Here is a 22,171-nt window from a genome sequence, read left to right as displayed (position 1 = left end):
GAGGACCCTTTGTAGATGCGGAGGTAGCTGGACACCCCACTACATTTCTGGTGGACACGGGTGCGACTCGTTCTACTGTGCGGTCAGCAGTGGTTCCTAACCTGCCTCTGTCAGGTCAGACCATTCAAGTTGTGGGTGTAGCGAATAGGAAGATGACAAATTCACTGACCGAGCCAGTTCCAGTGAAAATAGGAAACTTCTGTGACAACCATCAATTCGTGGTATGTGATTCTAGTCCTGTGTGTCTGTTAGGAAGGGACCTGTTGTGCAAACTCAACTGCACCATCTACTGTACACCAAAGGGAGTAGAGTTGGAGACAAATGACGATGACGCCGCATTTAAGGTCGCAAACACACATTTGTGCATAGAATTGTATCCTGCACTAACAGTGGAGGAACTCCCCTGGGACTTGAGAGAGACAGTCAGACAGGAGGTTTGGTATTTTACAGGAGAAGAAATTGGATTAATCAAATGAGCCAGTCAGGATACAAGTAAGACAAGATGCAGAATTTCCAAGAACATTCCAGTACAAGCTGACCCCAGAGACAATTGCGGGAATAAAACCTGTGATTGAGTCCATGATCAAACAGGGAATCTTAAAAGAGATAATGGGCAGTCCGTGTAACTCTCCGATTATGGGCTTGCAGAAGCCTAGCGGGAAGTTCAGGATAGTGCAGGATTTACGAAAGATAAACGATATTGTTGTTCCATGCTGTCCAGTGGTACCGAATCCATCAGTGATATTTTTTCAGATTCCAGCACAGGCTGAGTGGTTCACTGTGATCGATTTGTGTCAGGCATTTTCCTCTATCCCGTTACACGAAGAGAGCCAATTTCTTTTCGCTTTTAAGCTGGAAAATCGTGTATTAACATGGTGTCGTATCCCACAGGGGTATACAGAAAGTCCATCGATCTTTAATCATAATTATTGAAGAAGAATCTTGAAAGTCTAGTACTGCCCCAGAACTCGGTTCTTGTACAGTACATAGACAACCTCCTTGTTGCGTCAGAGACAGAAGATGCCTGTAGAATAGACACCATTGCGTTGTTGAACCATCTGGCAGAGAATGGTCACAAGGTATCTCCTAGCAAGTTACAATACTGTCTTCCAGAAGTACAGTATTTGGGACACAGGATAGAGAAGGGAATAAGAAAAGTGTCCCCAGACAGAATAGAGGCAATAATGAAAATGATGGTGCCTACCACACAAAGAGAGGTTAGAATGTTCCTGGGAATGGTTGGCTACTGTCGACAGTGGATTGCCAACTTCTCACTGAAAGCGAAGCCTTTACAGAAACTGACGCTCAAGGACGTGAGTGATCCGGTACCATGGGACACAGACTGTATGATGGCTTTCCTAACGTTGAGAGAAGACTTATGTCAGGCTCCGGCCCTGGGAGTGCCTGATTACACTAAATTGTTTTCACTGTTTTGCTGCGAGCGAGAGGGCTGCGCGTTAGCAGTTTTGACCCAAGATCACGGAGGTGCCCGTAGGCCAGTTGCATATTTCTCGGCTACCTTAGATCCAGTAGCCGCAGCGTTGCCCGGATGTCTCAAATCTGTTGCGGCAACAGGTGTCAGCATTGAGCATTGTGAGAGCATCGTAATGGGGCATCCATTGGTGGTACACGTTCCACATTCAGTAGAATTGTTAATGACAAGGACCAAAACGCAGCACCTGACTAACAACAGGCTCACACGTTATGAGCAAGTTATACTTGCTGCAGAGAATGTAACCCTAAAAAGATGTTCGGTTTTGAACCCTGCTCCATTGATGCCATTGCCAAATGTTTTAGATGATGATTGTGAAGACCATGACTGCCTTGAAGTGACTGAACTATGCACCAAACCACGACCAGACATTGTTGATGAGCCTTTAGAAGACCCAGATGAAATTCTCTTTGTAGATGGCTCATGTATAAGGGACAATGCTGGATACTTGAGAGCTTTTGCCGTTTGCACAATTCATGGAATAGTCGAAGCTGCCTGTTTGGAAGGAGTACACTCCGCTCAGGTAGCTGAGATAGTAGCGTTGATGCGTGCCTGTCTGGCAGCCAACAAGATTCGAGTCACCATATACACCGACAGCAGATATGGGTTTGGCGTGGTTCATGACTTCGGCCAGTTATGGTCTCAAAGGGGTTATATGACATCGTCAGGTTCCCCTATCAGGAATGGAGAATTTGTCCGGTTACTGCTGGAAGCTCTGCAGGGACCCGCAGAAATTGCAGTGGTAAAATGCACAGCACACAGTAAAGGTGCTGATTTTGTGTCCCTGGGTAACAGGTATGTGGATGAGGTAGCACGTTACTGTGCCGAGCAAGCTTACTCTTTCACAGACCAGGTTGTTGAGGGAATACAAAGAGGGACCGAGCTAAACATGGTACTTGAAGTGGTAGACACTTGGGACGAATTGAGAAAGATGCAGGAACAAGCATCAGATTTTGAGAAAAGAGTGTGGGTGACTTCTGGCTGTACGAAAGGGGATTTGGATTTGTGGATTTCGGCAGATGGGAAAGCTATGTTGCCGAATGAACTAGTGAGCCCAATGGCCCGCCAGATACATGGTTCTGTACACTTGGGAAGAGATGCTATGATACGAGTATTTAGGCAGACATGGTACAACCCTAAGTTCCGAACGGCTGCGGAAGCGGTGTGTCAGAGATGTGTCACGTGTCAACAGATGAATGTTGGGAAGAGGACACCAGTTACGTTGCGTCATGTGGGAAGGTCTGGAAGGCCTTTCAACAGAATGCGATTGGATTTCATTGAGATGCCAAAGTGTAACAGCCTCAGATATGTCTTGGTCATTGTATATGTGTTCTCCAGGTGGGTCGAGGCATATACCACTCGTAGGTGCGATACACTCACAGTAGCTAAATTATTGTTGAGGGAGTTAGTACCTAGATTCGGGGTCCCGACCTCTTTGGAATCGGACAGAGGAACACATTTCAACAGTGAAGTTGTGAAGATGCTCTGTTCTGCACTGAATATTGATCAGAGACTGCATTGTAGCTATCGGCCAGAGGCTTCTGGCATAGTGGAACAAATTAATGGAACGCTCAAGGCACGAATGGCGAAAGTGTGTTCTTCCACATCTCTGAAATGGCCAGATGCCTTACCTTTGGTGTTCATGAGCATGCGTAGCACACCAGACAGGAGAACAGGACTTTCACCCCATGAGGTGATGATGGGAAGAGCTATGAGACTACCGTCCGTCCCCTCAGCGGCCTTGCTGAATATCACAGATGATCTGATTCTTGATTACTGCAAAGGATTATCTGACGTCATCCATTCTGTGTCCCTTCAGGTGCAGACGGCAGAAATCCCGACTTCTAGAGACCTCTGTCACGACTTGTGCCCCGGAGATTGGGTGCTAGTACGGAAGCACGTGAGGAAGAGCTGTTTGGACGTCCGCTGGCGAGGGCCGTTCCAAGTCATCCTGGTAACGAACACGGCAGTGAAGTGTGGTGGACTGCCAAACTGGATACACGCTTCCCACACCCCAAGAGTCCCAACACCCCTGGAAGAAACAGCTCCTCTCGTAGAAGAAAATCCAGCTGTGGAGGAAGATCCACAAGAGGGGACAAGTCAAGCTGTGGGGGTGTCCGAAGAAGCTGGTAACTCTTCCGACCGAGCTGAGGGAGATCACAGCGACAGTGATACTGAAACTGCCACTGAATGGGAAAGCTGCTGTGAGGGTGATCCCAACTCTGGAGAAGCTGAAGGTCGAGATGAGCAAGTTGTGCCGACAAGGGTCAGAGGAGTAAGGGGCACGGAGGCAAGTTGGCCCGAAAGGCGGAAAAGGTTGAACATGAGATTGACCTCCGAAAAAGATCTTGCGCCTGTATCCGGAAACATGAGACCAAGAGTCAGAGGAGAAGGGTCCAAGGAGATCAAGGAGGGTGAGAGTACCTTGCAGAAGATACGCCACTCCGGAGTGGACCTACCCTTTGACAAATGCCAGGTGTACTGAGATCCGGGAGGGTGAGGTCAGTGCTGGTGACCGATACGGCCCGAACTATAAATTGGAAGTGTTTCTGTTGGTGACTGGACTGGAAATAGAAGGCCTACTGACAATCACCGTTCCTAATCCCCCTTTCCTAAGCAAGATAAGTGATTTGATCCTAAATAGATTGACTTTTCCTACATTTGGTCCTGAAATCCCTGCCTGTCATTCAATAATACTTCATATGGAACTTTTAGATTACGTACTCCGTGCACTCGGAGAGAACCTGATCATTGATGCGCACTAAATAAGCTATAGAAGATACTTAGAGCCTAGTGGAAAAAGAAGAAATTCAGGGACATCCCTTAGAGGACGGAGAAGGGTAGGGTCACCTGAACACAAAATGGACAATGAAAATTGAAAGGGGACCTCTGCTTCTAGGTGTGGTTCGAGAAAATTCATAAAGCCAAGCAAGAGACTGTATATTGCCAAGACTTTGTGTTGCTGCTAAAATCGAATCACACTGTCTGAGACCATGGAGGCTGGGAATGTATTATAGGTACACTATTAGGGTTAGTGATTTTCTTTATATTTGTTGTAGTTTTAGTTTCTTATTTAGCACCACCGGAGCAGGAAGTGGAGGTCAAGGGAACTCCTAAACCTACCACTCCTAGCCAAAAAGAGGTAGACATAGGAGCCAAGAAAGCTTTGCTAGCTGAAGAAAGTCGTAGATTACATGCTGATTTGTCCAAAGGAAACTTTGGGAAAAATGCTTATGCCAAATTTCTGTATGAGTACATCGACGCAATGGATGCGAAAGATTGTTATGTGAGTATGCAATTGCCTGCTTCAGTAGATGAGGGTATTAGATACCATCACTTGCCATTAACATATGGAATTTCATGTAGTTTGTTGCTTAGTTTATTTTATGGCAGGAGTCATTTTGAGTATTTCTTTTCGAATTATGATGTTGTGTTACCAGAAGTCCGAAATTATAAGCATTTGAACAAATGGGATTATTATAAGAGTGAAGATCGATTAAGGACATTTTTCATTCCTTGGAGAACGCTGGATACTTCATATGCCCGAAGAAATAATTTGACTTGTAAAGTGTCAGAAATTGAGAAAAAGTTTATAGGGCAGGTGGATGATCGATATAGGAGGCAGAAGATCCTAAAGGCTTCGGGCCAATGGAAAACAGATTGGACCGAGGAGGAAAAGTCACACAAAAGGAAGGGTAGTAATGGTCCAATAGCTTTAGATCGAGTGCAAAAAGGGAAACTATGTATATACAAGGGTAAAACCTACTATGAGAATGTGTTTGTGGGAAAAGTAAGTTGTGAACATGCTTTCCAAATAGAATACTATACAAAGGATTTCTTGAAGGGAATGCAGGTGATCCCGAATGTATATTTTGTCTGTGGAAGAAATGCATACGTGAAACTACCGGATAATTGGTATGGACCATGTTATTTAGCAATTGTCTTCCCCAAAATATACCATACTAAGGATCTAGAAATCATAGAGGGAGGAACTCAAGCCAGAGGGAGAAGGGATGTAAGCAATGATGAGGTAATTGGAGACGTATTTGGTGCTATGTTCCCTCTTTTAGGGAAAATACTGAATGATGTCAAGATTAGGAGATTGGCAACAGTTGTGGATAGGTTGTCTGCCAGTACTGCTAGATCACTAATGCTGGTGGAGGGAGAAATGCAATCAATAAGGGCAATGGTTCTCCAGAACCGCTTTGCCTTAGACGTCCTATTAGCAAAAGAGGGCGGAGTCTGTAAACTTTTGAAGGTCCAGGAATGTTGCACTTACATTCCAGAGAATTCAAAACCTCTTGAGAAATATATACGCAACATTACTGCTATCCACTATGAGATTAATGATTTGACACAAGAGAACACATGTGAAAAGGTTGGCAAGGGTCTTGGAGGTGTTGGAAGTTGGTTTCCAAACCTGGGTAGGAGTTTCCTTGAATACATTTTAGAGCCTCTTCTCATCATAGTAGCCTGTGTGGTTGGAATATGGGGTTTGTTGAGATTGTACAAATGCTATAGGTCCAATAGGTTGGATAGAGCAGTGAGGGGACAGGCACGGAGAATGGAAGAGTTGCAGGACAAATAATACCGAAGCTTAAGAGCTTTGGAAATGCTTAGGCAAGGAAATGTTGCAACAAGTGTTGTTTAAAAATCAGTCCCTACCCTAAGGAATGTGGGATGGTGGTGATGACACAGGTCATCAAAGGGGGGACTGAGAGAGCGCAAAACTGTGTTAGAAATCGTAGGGGTGCATCATATTCACAAGTAATCCGCACCCGCATATATAGGGGTTTATAATCATGTTTAAGTATGACACAAAGCTATGAACGCATGTATCAGAATTTCCCCTAGCTGCAATATAACGTGTTTCTTGAAGTATTAATGTCATGCAATCTAGAAATGTATTTGTGAAATTTATGCTAGTCCAGTTAAAGTATGTTTAAAGAAATGTCATGTATTTCAATGTATGCTTAGTAATTCATTATTGTATTCATGTACACGACATAGAAGTGTTTAGTTGGGAAATGTATTATTTTTCTTTTTCTATAATGATGCAGGCCTAATGAGTAAAACTGTTCGCCAAAGTTAGGGGGTGACATCTCGAAACGTGCAGGGGCCCAGGTGGGGATAACGGGTTGTGTAGGCCGAGTCAGGAATGTGACTGCTAGCTTAAATCATGGAACTGCCCCCTTTCCTAGAAGGTTGCCTTAAAGAATTAATTGCAAGTAGCATATTGTCGTGAACCAATTTATGTGCGTTCCTTTGCAGGTGCAAGGTTAGCCAGAGATAGTAAAGAAGGGCCCATTGTATGTGAAAGTTAGGAAAATAGTTGTAGACCTGGAGGAGTGGATGTGGAATTTTAGGGAAGCAACTTCAAGAGGAGACGACTGTGAGACCCAAGGCCGTTTTTCAATGAACAAGGATGAAGACATCAAGATGACGACCCTTTGAAATCCAACTCTACAAGGGGGGCGCCTCTTGGGGCGTGTCAACTGAACTGTGGATTTCGTATTAGGGACAGCACCCCGGGAGGAGAGCAGAGTAGAAGCGCACAAGGGCGAAGAAAGATGCTGGGTAGGCAGAGAGCTGCTTGCGAGATGAACTTAAGAGGCTAAGTCCGAACTGAGTGAGTGAACTTCTTTGGAAGTCACCACGGCTGACACCTTTTTAAGTTAGGGAAGATCCGGTTGTAGGGATGACACTTAGTATAGTGTAGGGACAGACTTCTCCTGATGTATTTCTTCTTTTCTTCTATGCCTACCAGGACCCAGATCATAGCAATTATTGCAAGCTAAGTGGTCCTGGAAATCACATTAGTGCTGTTTCTCAGTCGTTTGAGATTTTTCCATAGGATTATGTTTGTATTAGTACCTGTGTATCTGTTGAACCTTTTACTGAGGTGTTTATATACACAACTGCTTTTGGCTTTATAATAAATCTTCAAACTTGACCTTTTGTCAGTGGTTCTTTGGGGAAGGAAATGGAAGTGATCCGAATTGTTTTGTTGAAAAAGATTGCCTTCTACACTCTATGACAAGTACAAAGGTCTAATCGACCTGTGACGGGATTCTAGAGTTGAGGTCCAAATTCTAGATTGAATTTCCCGCCTTTCCACATGTGTGGTTCAGAAGTTTTCTGCGAGCTTTGTTGCAGCGGCTGATAGGAGGGCAAGAAAGTCAAAAGGAAGGGATGCTAGATGCATGAATGGAGGGGAGGAACAAAGAAAAGGGAAGGAAGGAAGAATAAAGGAAGAAATGGAGCAAGGAAAGAGACAAAAGATTTGATGGAGTGGCAGGGGACAATGGGGAGAAGACAAGTCCTGTTGGAAGGAAGGAAGGATACTATGGGAGAAGGGAAGTAGAATAAGAAGAGGCAAGGGGAAGTAAGGGAGGTGCTGCTGAAAGAGGAAGGGAGAAGGAAGGTAGAAATGAGGAGCTAGAGAATAGAAAATAGGGTCATGATAATGGATACGCGTTTAAAATTGAATCTGCTTTTGCTGCAAAATAAACCTTGTGTATAGCTGGGTGCACTTGTCTTCCAAGTTCTTCTGATACCTTCGAAGACCCCGTTCTTAACGGAGTTTACCCTTCGCGGTCATAGGTTACAAGGGCCTGTGTGACCGAGAAGCCACATTGCTCTCAAACTTCACTGGGAGCCTCGCGCAGCTGGGGCCTCCAGAACTGGATGGTAGCACTACTTCTAGGGCTGCAGCTGCAGGGTCGGACTAGGAACTGAAAGCAGCCCTGGCAAATCTAGCCAAACCAGCCCCTGTCCGGCGTGTAGCAAGAGAGTGTAGCGAGCGAGCCTGACCACTACTAGGGGGATTTGGGGGGGTTCTCCCACCACAAATATTTTGGAAAAATTGTGAATTTTACAGCACATTTTTCATTACATATTCGATTGAATCAACTTTCAAAGCACAGCAAATAGTAGATGATGACCTTAAAGAGCACCAGGTTACCCACCCAGTCATATGTACCCATAGAAATTCTTACAGAGTGCACCAAAAATAGACAAGAGAAGTGAATCAGAGGCAACAAAGTAAAAGCTAATCCAGCCCCCTTATGGTAGGGGTGGGCATAATTTGCGTAATAGCGTTACGCAAATCTCTGCAAAATGGTATAAAATCTCTGCAAACACGCAGAAATTCCGCGAACACACATAATTGCTTGTTTGCGATGTTTTTTCCTGTTTGCAGTCGTTGTTTGCATGCTCAGGGGAATAATCTCGCAAACACACCCTTTGAGAACGCGAACAAGCAAAAATTTTGGTGAAGTCGCGGAACGCTGAATTTTGGGCAATTTTGCGTTCTCCACGGAACGCAAAATTACCTAAATTCCGCAAATTCCACAAGCGGAACGGAATTTACCACCCAGGCTTACCTTATGGTGTGTAGCGAGCACGCACAGTCAGCAACCACTACTATGGAGAGTTTGGGGTGTTTCCCCCCCCCAAGAAAAGTTTGGAGACAGAAAGGCCAAAACATGGCCTGATTGCCTCACATGACTATGACGTGTTTTACTGGAAGAATGTGGGTGAGGTGGTGCAGCATTGCTCAGTTACGCATGGCTCATGAATAGCACTGAGGGCGGCATATGAATATTTACTTTAGTGCAGTGACAGGCTGATATGGGGTCTCTCATTGACATTACCAGGAGAGTTACACAAACCATGGCTCACCAGTGTCTAACAACTGCCAGTTCTACCCTTTGGACTCCCAGCCAGGGCACTCAGAAGAAAGGGCACACCAGTCATGCTTCTACCCTAATATCTGTCTTTTATAGGATCCCAGTTATAGAGCATAGGATTTCTTTTACTTCTTATTATTATGAATCAAACACTCTGTGGTAATTTCTGCTTTTATTCGTAAATGCTTTACCATTAACTCCCTTTTACAGATTGCCCTCTTTCTACATGCTGTCCATTCCAGGCTGAAGAAAATCTTGTCTGGGAGGGCACAGATTGTCAGGTTGGGATCCTTTAAAATCAATAGCCCTTAAACCTACGTACAATGCTCTTGGTGAGAGCTTTTACAAAAGCCTTGGAACCCGGCTTTTCAACAGAGCGTTAATCTCTCTGAATTCTGGGATTCTCTGGCATCCTGAAAATGTTCTGGTCTACGTAACCTTCAACAGTGGCCATAATGTGAAATAAGGGAACAGAGGAGTCAGAATCATTCGGTGGGAGAGGCAAGTCTGTGGAGATGGTTGATTTGTAACTACGGGTCTTATGGCCAACACCACAAGCTGTCCCTCAAAAGTGTCACTTGATCTCAATACCTTTGTTAAGGCGCTGAATGAGAATGGATCCCAGCCTCAGGTGTAGGCCATCCAGCCTAAACCGACAATACCACTGAGTGCTCTGATGGTAACTCATTCTGAAAAGGATGCTTATAATGCCCTGAAGAACACTGCCTTAACATCAACTAGGTCTAGTGATCTTGCGGAGACTGAACGTGAGCTTGGTGTCCTAGCTGGGTTCCATGACTGTCTCTGGCTGTCTGTATTGCATGGACATGTGGGTGACCAAGACTGACCTCGCCTTGGGCCTACGGTCTTCTTGCCGGAGCATGGACAGATTATCCAAAACCCATACTTTAGGTCAACCTGCGCCAGAGGGTAGACTTACCTGAGACCCCAGATACCACCTTACATCAGGACCCCAACACTTAGCCAAGCACTGAAGCCAAGAGTAACACTCTTTGAGTTTGTCTGGCTGTGCCCTCTCTGCAAACAACCACATATAACTCTTTTGTGAAGGCAAAAACAGGACAGAATTCACAAATGACACTATAAATCAAAGGAACCTTGCACATGTCACTGCCTCTAATAAATGCTAAAAATGTAACTATCCTGAAAACAACATGCTTATTATTTGAAGAAAAAGGCCCACCCATCTAGTTTCCCTCCCACATGCACTCACAATCACACAACCTAATGCCAGACACACGCGCCACTCTTGTCCTGAAGAGGAAGAGCTTTCCTTGGCTGAGTTGTAGATAATGCACATGAAATGTAGGCGTTATTAACTACAAATCCTCTCTTTAATCTGGAATATACAGTTTCTTGCTAAGGATGCTACCTGGTGCTGACAGAGGGGCCAATCCTGGTTGAGTCTAACATTGCAACTCAGCAGGGTGTTTTTTTGATAGCATGAAAATGTGAAGTAGTAACACAACTTGTGTGTGAAGGCGTCCGGAGGGGGTGTATGCTTCATTCAGACTGTGAGTTTAAATGTGTGTGTGTGTGTGTGTGTGTATGTAAGTGAAACTTGTGAAATCTCAGTCAGATTGAGGCTGTACTTGTATGAAGTCTGGAGTGAGCGTCTGCATGAGGCTACCTATGTGTGTGTGCTTATTTAAGTCATTTAGTGTCTGTCTTTTAGATTGTGTGTTTGATGCAATGTCTGCTTGACAACGTCTGATTGCTTATGATTAAGATTGTGTATGTGTTTGTAAAATGTAATGTGTGAGCTGGTTTGATAGGTCCAGCATGTACGTGTTTGATTGTGCATAAGCGTGTGCCTGTGTGTGTGCTCATGTGTGTTTAGCTTTGGGTGTCTTTTGTTTAGACTGTATGTGTTTAATTTAGACTATGTGCTTTACATGGAGGTCAGGTGTCACTGATTAAGATTGTGTGCTTCAGCATTGCTATGTGTGTGGGCAATACCCCGGTAGGCTGGATGGGGTGGGCCCGGTTTTTAGAAAGGGGGCCGGTTTTGTTGCTGGGGCCGATTTTCGGTCCATGACTGCGAGTGAGTTAGAGTCAGTTCAGTAGTCTGAAAATAATTCATGTATCCATGTGTCTTTATATGTGTGAAAACATGTTGGTTTGAATCCGATTAATTCTATGATTGGTTCGGTATAAATAAAAATACCTTGTTGAATACGATAATAGCGTGCTCAACCTTTCCGCAAGTGTGGTTAAAATTATAGGTGTAAGAGGCAATTTTTTGGTGTTTAGATTGCAATAGGGTCCAGCCTCCTCACCTGTCCATAAGGGCCTGGCTCCTTTCATTTTCCTCATTTAAGTGTTAAGTATGGCAGCTGGCAGCGTCTGCGCGTAAACTGTGGCATACAACTGCTGCTCCAAGCTTGTGCTAAGGCTGAGGCTGCTGTCAGGCCCACACTCGCACCTTAGTGCAACATTGGGGGGGCTGTTCTTTGTTTTGCGAACTCTTGGAGGGACTGCTGCTGTTCATTTTAACGTCCCGTTTTGCTGCTCCAAGGTGGTGCCTAAATCTATTGCGCGCCACTTCTCCACATCTCGCGGCCCCCGCTCCGCGGGAACCGCTCGTGTCTGGAGTACCAAGGGAGTGTGGACTTTGATACGGGAGACCTGAGGAGCTGATCACCTGCTACCCCACCCACAGACTGCAGCGGAACTGCGAGGACCAGCCTGCTGTGCGGCGCTAATCGGCCGCAGCTGGTCCTCTTCCCGCCCCTCTCTGTACTAAGATCCTGCGGAGCTGTACCTGTTTGGTTGTTCTTTGTTTTGCGAACTCTTGGAGGGACTGCTGCTGTTCATTTTAACGTCCCGTTTTGCTGCTCCAAGGTGGTGCCTAAATCTATTGCGGGCCACTTCGCAACATCTCGCGGCCCCCGCTCCGTGGGTGCCGCTCGTGTCCAGAGTACCAATGGAGTGTGGACTTTGATACGGGAGACCTGAGGAGCTGATCACCTGCTACCCCACCCACAGACTGCAGTGGGACTGCGAGGACCAGCCTGCTGTGCGGCGCTAATCGGCCGCAGCTGGTCCTCTTCCCGCCCCTCCCTGTACTAAGATCCTGCGAAGCTGTACCTGTTTGGTTGTTCTTTGTTTTGCGAACATTTGGAGGGACTGCTGCTGTTCATTTTAACATCCCGTTTTGCTGCTCCAAGGTGGTGCCTAAATCTATTGCGGGCCACTTCACCATCATCTCGCGACCCCCGCTCCGCGGGAGCCGCTCGTGTCCGGAGTGCCAAGGGAGTGTGGACTTTGATACGGGAGACCTGAGGAGCTGATCACCTGCTACCCCACCCACAGACTGCAGCGGGACCAGCCTGCTGTGCGGCGCTAATCGGCCGCAGCTGGTCCTCTTCCCGCCCCTCCCTGTACTAAGATCCTGCGGAGCTGTACCTGTTTGGTTGTTCTTTGTTTTGCGAACTCTTGGAGGGACTGCTGCTGTTCATTTTAACGTCCCGTTTTGCTGCTCCAAGGTGGTGCCTAAATCTATTGCGGGCCACTTCGCCACATCTCGCGGCCCCCGCTCCGCCGCTCGTGTCCAGAGTACCAAGGGAGTGTGGACTTTGATATGGGAGACCTGAGGATCTGATCACCTGCTACCCCACCCACAGACTGCAGCGGGACTGCGAGGACCAGCCTGCCGTGCGACGCTAATCGGCCGCAGCTGGTCCTCTTCCCGCCCCCTCCTTCATCTACTTATTGCGCGGGTAGTCTTTACGCGCAGCGAAACGTGCGCGGGACGATACCCGGACAAAGCCAGGACAAAGGGCGGGCCCTCTGAGGCCCTCAGAGGCTGAAGTAGGCTGTGCTGTGCCCATCCCTTTCCAAAGTATATTTATACTACTGTTTGCAGGCCTGTGGCGGCAATTGTGTGTATTATAGTGATTTGTTATAGTTTCTGTGATCTTTCATGCTCCCCCTGGCTTCTTTGAAATGACGGCCAAAAAACTAAGGTCTGGGAGACTATTAGTTGGAAGGTCGTGCTCCAAAACTAAATCGAATCCTCTTCGTAATAAGGATAGCCATGCTGTGCAACTCAAGGGTTCCCGCCAGTTATTCAACCTCTGGGAGAGGGGAAAGAATAGAGCTACAATTGTAGAGCCCACTACCGACAACAGGGATGTAAAAGATCTAGTGGTAAAAGTCCCCATTTCTCTGACGGGATCGAGTACTGAGGGTCTGCTGGATCAGTACAACAAGGAAAAGGGAGCTCCTACAGTAGTTGCAGTAATGGAAGGTTCGGCCTCTTTGGACAATTGTGTGTCTCATTCCTTACTTGCTACAAAGGATAAAAAATATACAATCCTTTCTCCCCTTACAAACCTCTCCTGATGCCATTCTAAAAGTAGCAGGGGCAACGGAACATGTTTCTCTACCTAAATCCAGCGAGTCTCCTTCTATACATCATGCATTCAGCCCTTCTCTTTCTAGAGGAGTGCGAAATAACGATCTAACCTCTTCTGGTTTAGATATGGAGCTTTGTAGGAGATATATTGAGGTCGATACTGGTAAGGCTCGGGATCCTATAAAAACTCCAGTAACATCTGTTCCCCCTGGCCTCCACCTTTTTAGCAGTACCCCCTCAAATATCTCCCAGTCAAATACTTCGATGAGCCCCAACCTTAATATAACAGGTATAGATGCCATCCACCCGCCTAGGTTTGATAAACCTGTCTCTGACTCCCTTTCCACTCTTGAACATTTACTTTCCTCCATTCTGTTATTATTAGAAAAATGTGTTGGGGGCTCTGACTGTGTACTGGAAACAGTAACTCAAATACTGAAGGTCTTACTGTGCAACCAACATGAGAAGGTAATCAGTCCTATTCTAGAGGCAAAAGGACAAGATCCTGTAACACAGATAGATCTCGTATTGCAGAATGACCCTAAGATAGCGAATGAGACCCCCAATATCTCCCAACCATCTTACGTTAGGGAAAAACTAGCTCCCTCATCGAGAGCTCCGACCTCAAATTGTATAGTTGACCTTGTTCCTGCAATAGAGGTCCTTCATGAAACTGTTTCAAAGGTAGACAAGGAACTCTTTCCGATTTTTAATATGCAGCGGGCGTGAGAGAGAAGGAGGTTTCAGAATCAGAAGACTATAGGAAAAAGGGTAAATCAGGGAAAGTTAAAAATAACGGGGGGAAAAAGAGGAAATTAATTAGAAGAATTGAAAAAATAGAACGAGAAAAATCCTCTTTGAAGAACATTTGGATACGTCCTCTAATAAAGAGCCAAATCAGGTTTCCCTGTTGGTATTAAAAGATGAAAGTGGGGCGTAAAAGGAGTTGTGGATACCTCAATCTCCGTAGTACAAAGGCCTATCCCCTTATCATCAATTCCTTGCTCTCTTGGCGAGCCTAATACAGACAAAGGGGATTTTTCTAGTTTAGCACAACAGGGAAATGTGATCACATTTACTGGCCCTGCTTCATCAGCTCTCAATCCTCTGGCCAGACCTTACTCTGACAAGAGGGAAGGAGTAGCGGTCTGTAATAAACCTCCTGAAATGCCCAAAGAGGAAAGTATTGACACCCTCACTCTTGACTTCTTCCCCCTATTTGATGCTGATTGCATCTTTTTTTTGGAAAACCTTTTTTTGAAAATCAAGGCACACAGCTATTTAGCCTTACATCCCGGAGGCTAGGCAGCATTCTTGGAGAAAGGATATGTAGTGTACTCAGTACATGTTATAAAATCGTATCAGGTTTAATTTTATAATATGATAACATATAACCTATGAAATAACAAACTAGAGAAACACCAAAACCAAAGTGAATAGGCAAGGAAAGTACGTAAATGCGACAATACCCAGTTCAGGGGGTTGGCAGGGCCGTATGCCCACAAGGTGCTACTAAGCAGTATAAATTGGACAACAACGGGGGGAGGAGAATCAGGATAGCAATGAAATAACGAGTAAGTTGGAAATGAGGGCTAGGGGGAGAGTCGTACATCAATTGGGGCAGTGTCGGGAGGTAGACAGATATCACCCCTATATTCATTCCAGGCCCCCCCAAACCGTACTCCACCTCTTGGGCTTACCCCTGTCCACATACACCGTCTTCTCGCGAACAATGCACCAATCCATATTGGTCTTTCACAGTTCCACAGAGGGGGGCGACGGGGCCCCCCACTTCTGAGCGATGTCACGTTTCGCCACCATGTTCCCCAGGGTGACCCATTGGGTTTGAGCGTTATTGTAATCCGTGGGGCCCCACACATTCAACAGACAACGCCGGGCCTCCGCCGGCAAATCCACACCAGTCACCTCACGCATCACCGCATGGTTTCGCCTCCAGTAAGAGGCTATGGCATGGCACTCCCAAATGATGTGCATGAAAGTGGCCAGTTCTCCACATCCGCGCCTACAAAGACCGTCCACTGAGAGTCCCATATGAATCAGCCTGGGGCCAGTTACATATACTCTATGGAGAATTTTCAGTTGGACCAGGTGTAATCTAGCTGGGATTGCCACTTCCTTGGGAGAAGATACCGCACACTGCCAATCCTCATCGTCCAATTCGACTCCATCACGCACCCACTGGCCCCTCACACTCAACAGGAGATCGGTACGGACATTGATCAATTTTTTGTAGATCAGTGAAATGGCACTGTCCGGCATATGGCCATCCAGGACCCTGTCTTCCAGCGGGGACGATTCAGGGACCTTCTCGCCCGCCGGCAACACCGCCATAAGAGCGTGTCGCAATTCGGCATATCTAAAGAATTCCGTCGCTCCCAGTTGGAACTCCGTCTGTAGAGCGGCAAAAGACTTTATCTCGACCCTGGCCATCATATCATCCACTTTAGAAATGCCAATTAGGTATCACCGATCAAACCCCTTTGTGTGCCACAGTTTGCCCAGTAGATCAGAGTCATAAAGCGGAGTAGCCAACGTAAGCCTCCCCTGCCACCCCTGCGCCTTCGTAATGGCCCTCTAAATATGTACAGCTGTCTTAGTGGGACCTGGCATTCCTCCATCCAGAGATCTCGAATATAGCGCTCTGTAGTACTTCCCGTCACCAAGGAGCCACCGATCCATGGCGTACCCCGGACCACCAGCCGGTCCATAGAAACCATGGTTCAGGGCGGCCAGCTGGGAAGCCCAGTAGTACCGCCGGATATCCGGCAAAGCGATGCCGCCGTCGTACCAAGGGAGCGTCAATTCGGTGATAGCTATACGTGGCCTACCTTCCCAAAAGGAGGGTCCGCTGCAAGCCTTTAACCTCCCTAAAATACCCGGAAGGGACAGGGTCCTGTGTGTTCTGGAGCGCGTACAAGAATCTGGGCAGGGATATCATCTTAAACAATGCCGCCCGTCCGAGCAGGGACAGCGGCAGCCTGCGCCACCCCTCCACGTCGCGCCAAAGGCGTGCAAGAGGGGGAAGCAAGTTATTTGAGTACCGTATCCGGGCATCGGTTGAAATATAAATGCCCAGGTATTTGAACCCCTGCCTCGCGATCTGTATAGCGCAACCCCTGGGAAGACGCGGAGTCTCACCATTCAGCACATAAAGGTGAGATTTGGACCAGTTAATAACCAGGCCCGAGTATCTCCCGAAGGTATACAGCACATCGCAGGCCACAATCAAGGATTTACAAGGGGAGGTGAGGTAGAGCAAAATGTCATCCGCGTATAAAGACACGCGGTCCTCAAAGCCGGGCGACCACTTCATCCCATGGATATCAGGGTGGGTCCGTAACCAAGCGGCAAGGGGCTCAAGCGCCAATGCAAATAGCAGAGGCGACAGCTGGCATCCCTGCCTGGTACCTCTACGCAAAGCAAAAGAAGCTGACACTCGCCCGTTAACCGTGACATTGGCCAATGGGTTAGCGTATAGAAGTCTGACCCATCTGATAAACTCAGGGCCAAACCCAAACTTTGTCAGCACTGCCCACAGGTAATTCCATTCAAGGGAATCAAATGCCATTGTCGCGTCCAGAGATGCCAAGACGGACGGCTCCCGGAGCATACTGACCCTTGCCATGACCGCATGAAGTCTCCTGAGGTTGAGGGCAGTGTTGCGATGAGGTATAAAGCCCGATTGGTCCGGGTGAACCAAGTCGGTGATCGCACCCACCAACCGATTGGCCAATAATTTAGCCAGGATTTTAGGCTCGGCGTTCATCAAGGAGATTGGGCGATATGACCGGCAGAGGTCTCTGGGTTTCCCATCTTTGTGGATGACCACAATGGTGGCCAATCGCTGGTCCGGAGGGAGTTCACCCACCTCGCGTGCCTCAAGGAACATGTTCCGCAAAGGCAAAGCAATGGCGTCAGCCTTTATTTTATAAAGCTTCACCGGAAGGCCGTTGGGACCGGGAGCCTTGCCAGACCTTAAAGAGCGTATTGCAAGCGCCACCTTGTCCACCGTAATACTTCTGTCCATGTTGTCGCGTTCAGTATCCGACAAGCACGGAAGTTCAATCCCTTCAAGGAGAGAGGCAGAGTCCTCCTCGGTCATATCAGAAGCCGAGGTGTATACAGACTCAAAATAATCGGCAAAGACCGTAACTATTGCGCTGGGGTCGGTGACAACCAGTCCGTCCTCACCCAGCACCGCGGGTACCACCCGGGAAGCCATCTCCTTCTTGTCAAGCCACGCAATAAGCTTGCCGGCCTTGTCCCCGACATCGTAGATCTTCCCTTGTTGTTCTCTGCCCATCGCCTTGGCAGCGTCAGTAGCAGTGGCTCGGTACTCCGACTGCTTGAGTGAGAGAGCATGTAGCAGGGCAGGCGTCGGATCAGTCTCCAATTGAGAATCAAGATCCCGAATCTCTGATTCCAGCCGCACCACTTCCTCATCTCTGCGTCTGCGCGCCTCGGCTATTAAGGAGAAGGCTTCTCCTCTCAGGACAGTTTTAAAGGCCTCCCATAGGGACAAGGCCGACGTTACAGAGCCCGTATTTTCGGAAAAATAAAGCTCAATGGCCTTAGCCAGGAGGTCACGAGTCTTAGGGTTACGGAAGTACCACAGATTAACCGGCGCTACTCTAGAGGCCACTACGATGTCAAAATCAAAGGACACCCAGACCGGGGAATGGTCCGAGATGCCTCAGGCCATCAAACGGGCCTCGGAGACAGCCGATGCGTGGGCAGCCAAAGCCAGAACATAGTCAATCCTGGAAAGGCTACCGTGCGCTCCCGAGTGGAAGGAGTATTGCAGCTGAACGGGGTGAAGTAGTCTCCAGCAATCAATAAGCCCCATGGTGTCCAAAAAATCGGGAAGCCAGGACTGCGCATTTCGAAGATCCCTGGATGGATGACGGTCTAAGGTCCCAGACCCAACTGCATTAAAATCTCCACCAATTATAAGCAAGCCTTCTGGCAGGCCCAAAATGGTGCTCCCAAGATCTTGAAAAGTGGTCGTTTGTAAACCAGGGGGAACGTAAACAGAAACCAAGACCAGGGTGCGCCCCTCCCACCTACCCGTGACGGCAACGTAGCGTCCCCTCTCATCAATCACGCTAGATTCAACCTCAAACGGGAGAGACATGCGCACCATGATCCCCGCCCCATGGGACCCCGAGGAGAACCCAGAGTGTGCCACCATTTTGAAGCCTTTTCTGTTGAGTGCGTGGCACGTATTCCCAATGAGATGAGTTTCTTGCAACAGAATGACATCAGGCATGCATCTTTTAAACATTTGTAACACAACCCCTCGCTTAATGCGATCACCCAGCCCATTAACATTCCAACTCAGAACATGTAACTTCTTACCCCCATTCGTCGATGTAAAGGCCCATGCCACCCCCGCGGGGAACAGCCGCTACAGCATAGTCAACAGCAGAATAGTCACCTTGCCATGAAATAGGTAAAGAAAAGGGAAAGAAAACACACAAGAAACAATCAACCCAACCACCCCCCACCCTGCGCCCCTGCATTAGACTAATGAGCCCCCCCAACTAGCAGTGTGCCTGTCGCCCCAAAAACTACTCTACGAAAAGCCCCTAGAGGAGAAAGGAGGCATCCTATCTTCCCCCGTTTCCCCCGTTCCCTGAGAAAGGATAGCAGCAAAATACAGTAATCTGTGACTGACTGCCTGAGCAGACTCATCGTCCGAAAATGGCCCAAAGGGACCTCTCACTCCTGAAGATCGCGGCCACCCGACGCCCCCTCCGACTGTTCCTCAGGCGCGCTTCGGCGCTGGAGCAAAGTGTCCAACCAGTCCCCAGCCGCTTCTGGCATGTCGAAGAACAATGCCCGGCCATCATTTTCGATGCGTAGTTTCGCTGGGAACAGCATAGAGTATTTCATCCCCAGCTCTCTCAGTCTACGTTTCACGCCCGTGAAACTTTGCCTTCGCTTCTGCACCGCTTGGGTGAAGTCCGGGAAAAAATTAATGTCGGCATTCTGGAACTTTAGCGGCCCGCCTCTCCTCGAAGCCTGCAGGATAACGTCCCTATCCCTAAAATTGAAGACCCTGGAGATGATAGGGCGCGGAGGGGCCCCCAGCTTCGGTCGGCCTCCTGGCAGTCTATGTGCTCGCTCCACAGAGAAGAACTTGCTGAGGCCGCCGGGGGCTAGATGGTTCTGGACCAAGTTCTCGACAAAGAGGTCGGCGGCATCCTCCTCGGCCCCTTCCGGAACACCAATGATGCGGACGTTCTGGCGCCTGGCCCGTCCTTCAAAATCATCAAGCCTGCGGGCAAACAACATGTTTGCGGCTTTTAGGTCTCGGATCTCCGACTGTAGGTCCATCACGTCTGAGGTCAGACTCGACGATTTTATGTCGAGTGACTTGACTCTGTCATTAGTCTTGCCGAGATCAGCTCTGATCAGGTTGATCTCGATGGCTAACGTGTCGACCTTGTGCGATAGCACCTCATGTTGCTTATGCATCTCTGAAATTGAGGTGGTGACTCGCACACCATTTTTAACAAGTTCATCATGGTTTATTCTCTTATGGAGCTATCCTGGTGAGCGCTTCATCCAAAAAGCGCTAGACATGTAAATCGAAACGGAGCACTGATATACAAAGTACTATCAGTTCCAGGATGCATCACGTTGTACAGGTTGGATAACCTTCCTCGTAAACCAATTAATCCAAAGACCACTTTTTATGTTCCATATTCAACAGTTTATTGTTCGTTTGTCAATGTTCAAACCAAGGTGATTTCAATTTTCAAATGCTTGCATAATGCCCAATCGCCTTTAGTACAGCATGTAAAATCCCTTGCTCCAAGGAAATGAGATAATGTTTAACCCAATGCATTTCAAGCCTTTCTGGCCCTTCGTCAGGGGTTTCTATCTGTAAGATTAAAATCAAATATATTGCCATTAGCATCTTAAACTCGTGTTCACATCACAATTAAACGTTATCAGGCGATTTTTCGTGCCCCGTTGCATGTCATGTTGTACCTCCCATAACCAGCGTTTTCCCGCTATAAGCAAAAATGCCGTCTACATGAGTTACTTAGATGTTTTCATACATTATACCCTCTATACTTCTAGCTTTACAATGAGCGGCCGATAAACATGTGGTATATTAACGTACCTTTCTTCGCTAGTTAACTACGAACATGACGCTCTGAATCTTCTCCCCCACTTCCTGTTCAAGTCCTTCTCTAGTTTCGTCTTTGGTTTTTAACATCTTAATCCCGCCCACATTATTCGCGTTTTGTTAACCGCGTCATTCCTCACAGGGTTAAAACCTGCCCTTCTACCACAACTTCCTCGCCTCATTGTATCCCTTCAAACTCACGTCATACTATAATCCAACCACCTTCGGTCACCATTCTTTGCCCCGCCCTACCCTCTGATGATTTAACGCTACGCTGTTTACGAAATAGATGTTTACACAGCACAAACTAATAGATATGCAAAATGTTTAAATAATATCAAATGAGTGAAACATTTCATGATGCTTCATTATATCCAATGTTACAATATACAGATTTCAAAGTGTGTATAATTAAAGTTCATGCGTTTTTCATCGTTCTTCGAAATTCCACTTTTTGCGGGTGCTGAATCATGTAGGATGACAGTTCATACAAGAAATTGAGGTGGTGACTCGCACACCATTTTTAACAAGTTCATCATGGTTTATTCTCTTATGGAGCTATCCTGGTGAGCGCTTCATCCAAAAAGCGCTAGACATGTAAATCGAAACGGAGCACTGATATACAAAGTTCTATCAGTTCCAGGATGCATCACGTTGTACAGGTTGGATAACCTTCCTCGTAAACCAATTAATCCAAAGACCACTTTTTATGTTCCATATTCAACAGTTTATTGTTCGTTTGTCAATGTTCAAACCAAGGTGATTTCAATTTTCAAATGCTTGCATAATGCCCAATCGCCTTTAGTACAGCATGTAAAATCCCTTGCTCCAAGGAAATGAGATAATGTTTAACCCAATGCATTTCAAGCCTTTCTGGCCCTTCGTCAGGGGTTTCTATCTGTAAGATTAAAATCAAATATATTGCCATTAGCATCTTAAACTCGTGTTCACATCACAATTAAACGTTATCAGGCGATTTTTCGTGCCCCGTTGCATGTCATGTTGTACCTCCCATAACCAGCGTTTTCCCGCTATAAGCAAAAATGCCGTCTACATGAGTTACTTAGATGTTTTCATACATTATACCCTCTATACTTCTAGCTTTATAGTATGACGTGAGTTTGAAGGGATACAATGAGGCGAGGAAGTTGTGGTAGAAGGGCAGGTTTTAACCCTGTGAGGAATGACGCGGTTAACAAAACGCGAATAATGTGGGCGGGATTAAGATGTTAAAAACCAAAGACGAAACTAGAGAAGGACTTGAACAGGAAGTGGGGGAGAAGATTCAGAGCGTCATGTTCATAGTTAACTAGCGAAGAAAGGTACGTTAATATACCACATGTTTATCGGCCGCTCATTGTAAAGCTAGAAGTATAGAGGGTATAATGTATGAAAACATCTAAGTAACTCATGTAGACGGCATTTTTGCTTATAGCGGGAAAACG

Source organism: Lissotriton vulgaris, chromosome 9 (genome assembly GCF_964263255.1).
Source record: "Lissotriton vulgaris chromosome 9, aLisVul1.2, whole genome shotgun sequence".
Lineage (NCBI taxonomy): Eukaryota > Metazoa > Chordata > Amphibia > Caudata > Salamandridae > Lissotriton > Lissotriton vulgaris.
This window is presented reverse-complemented; position numbering follows the sequence as displayed.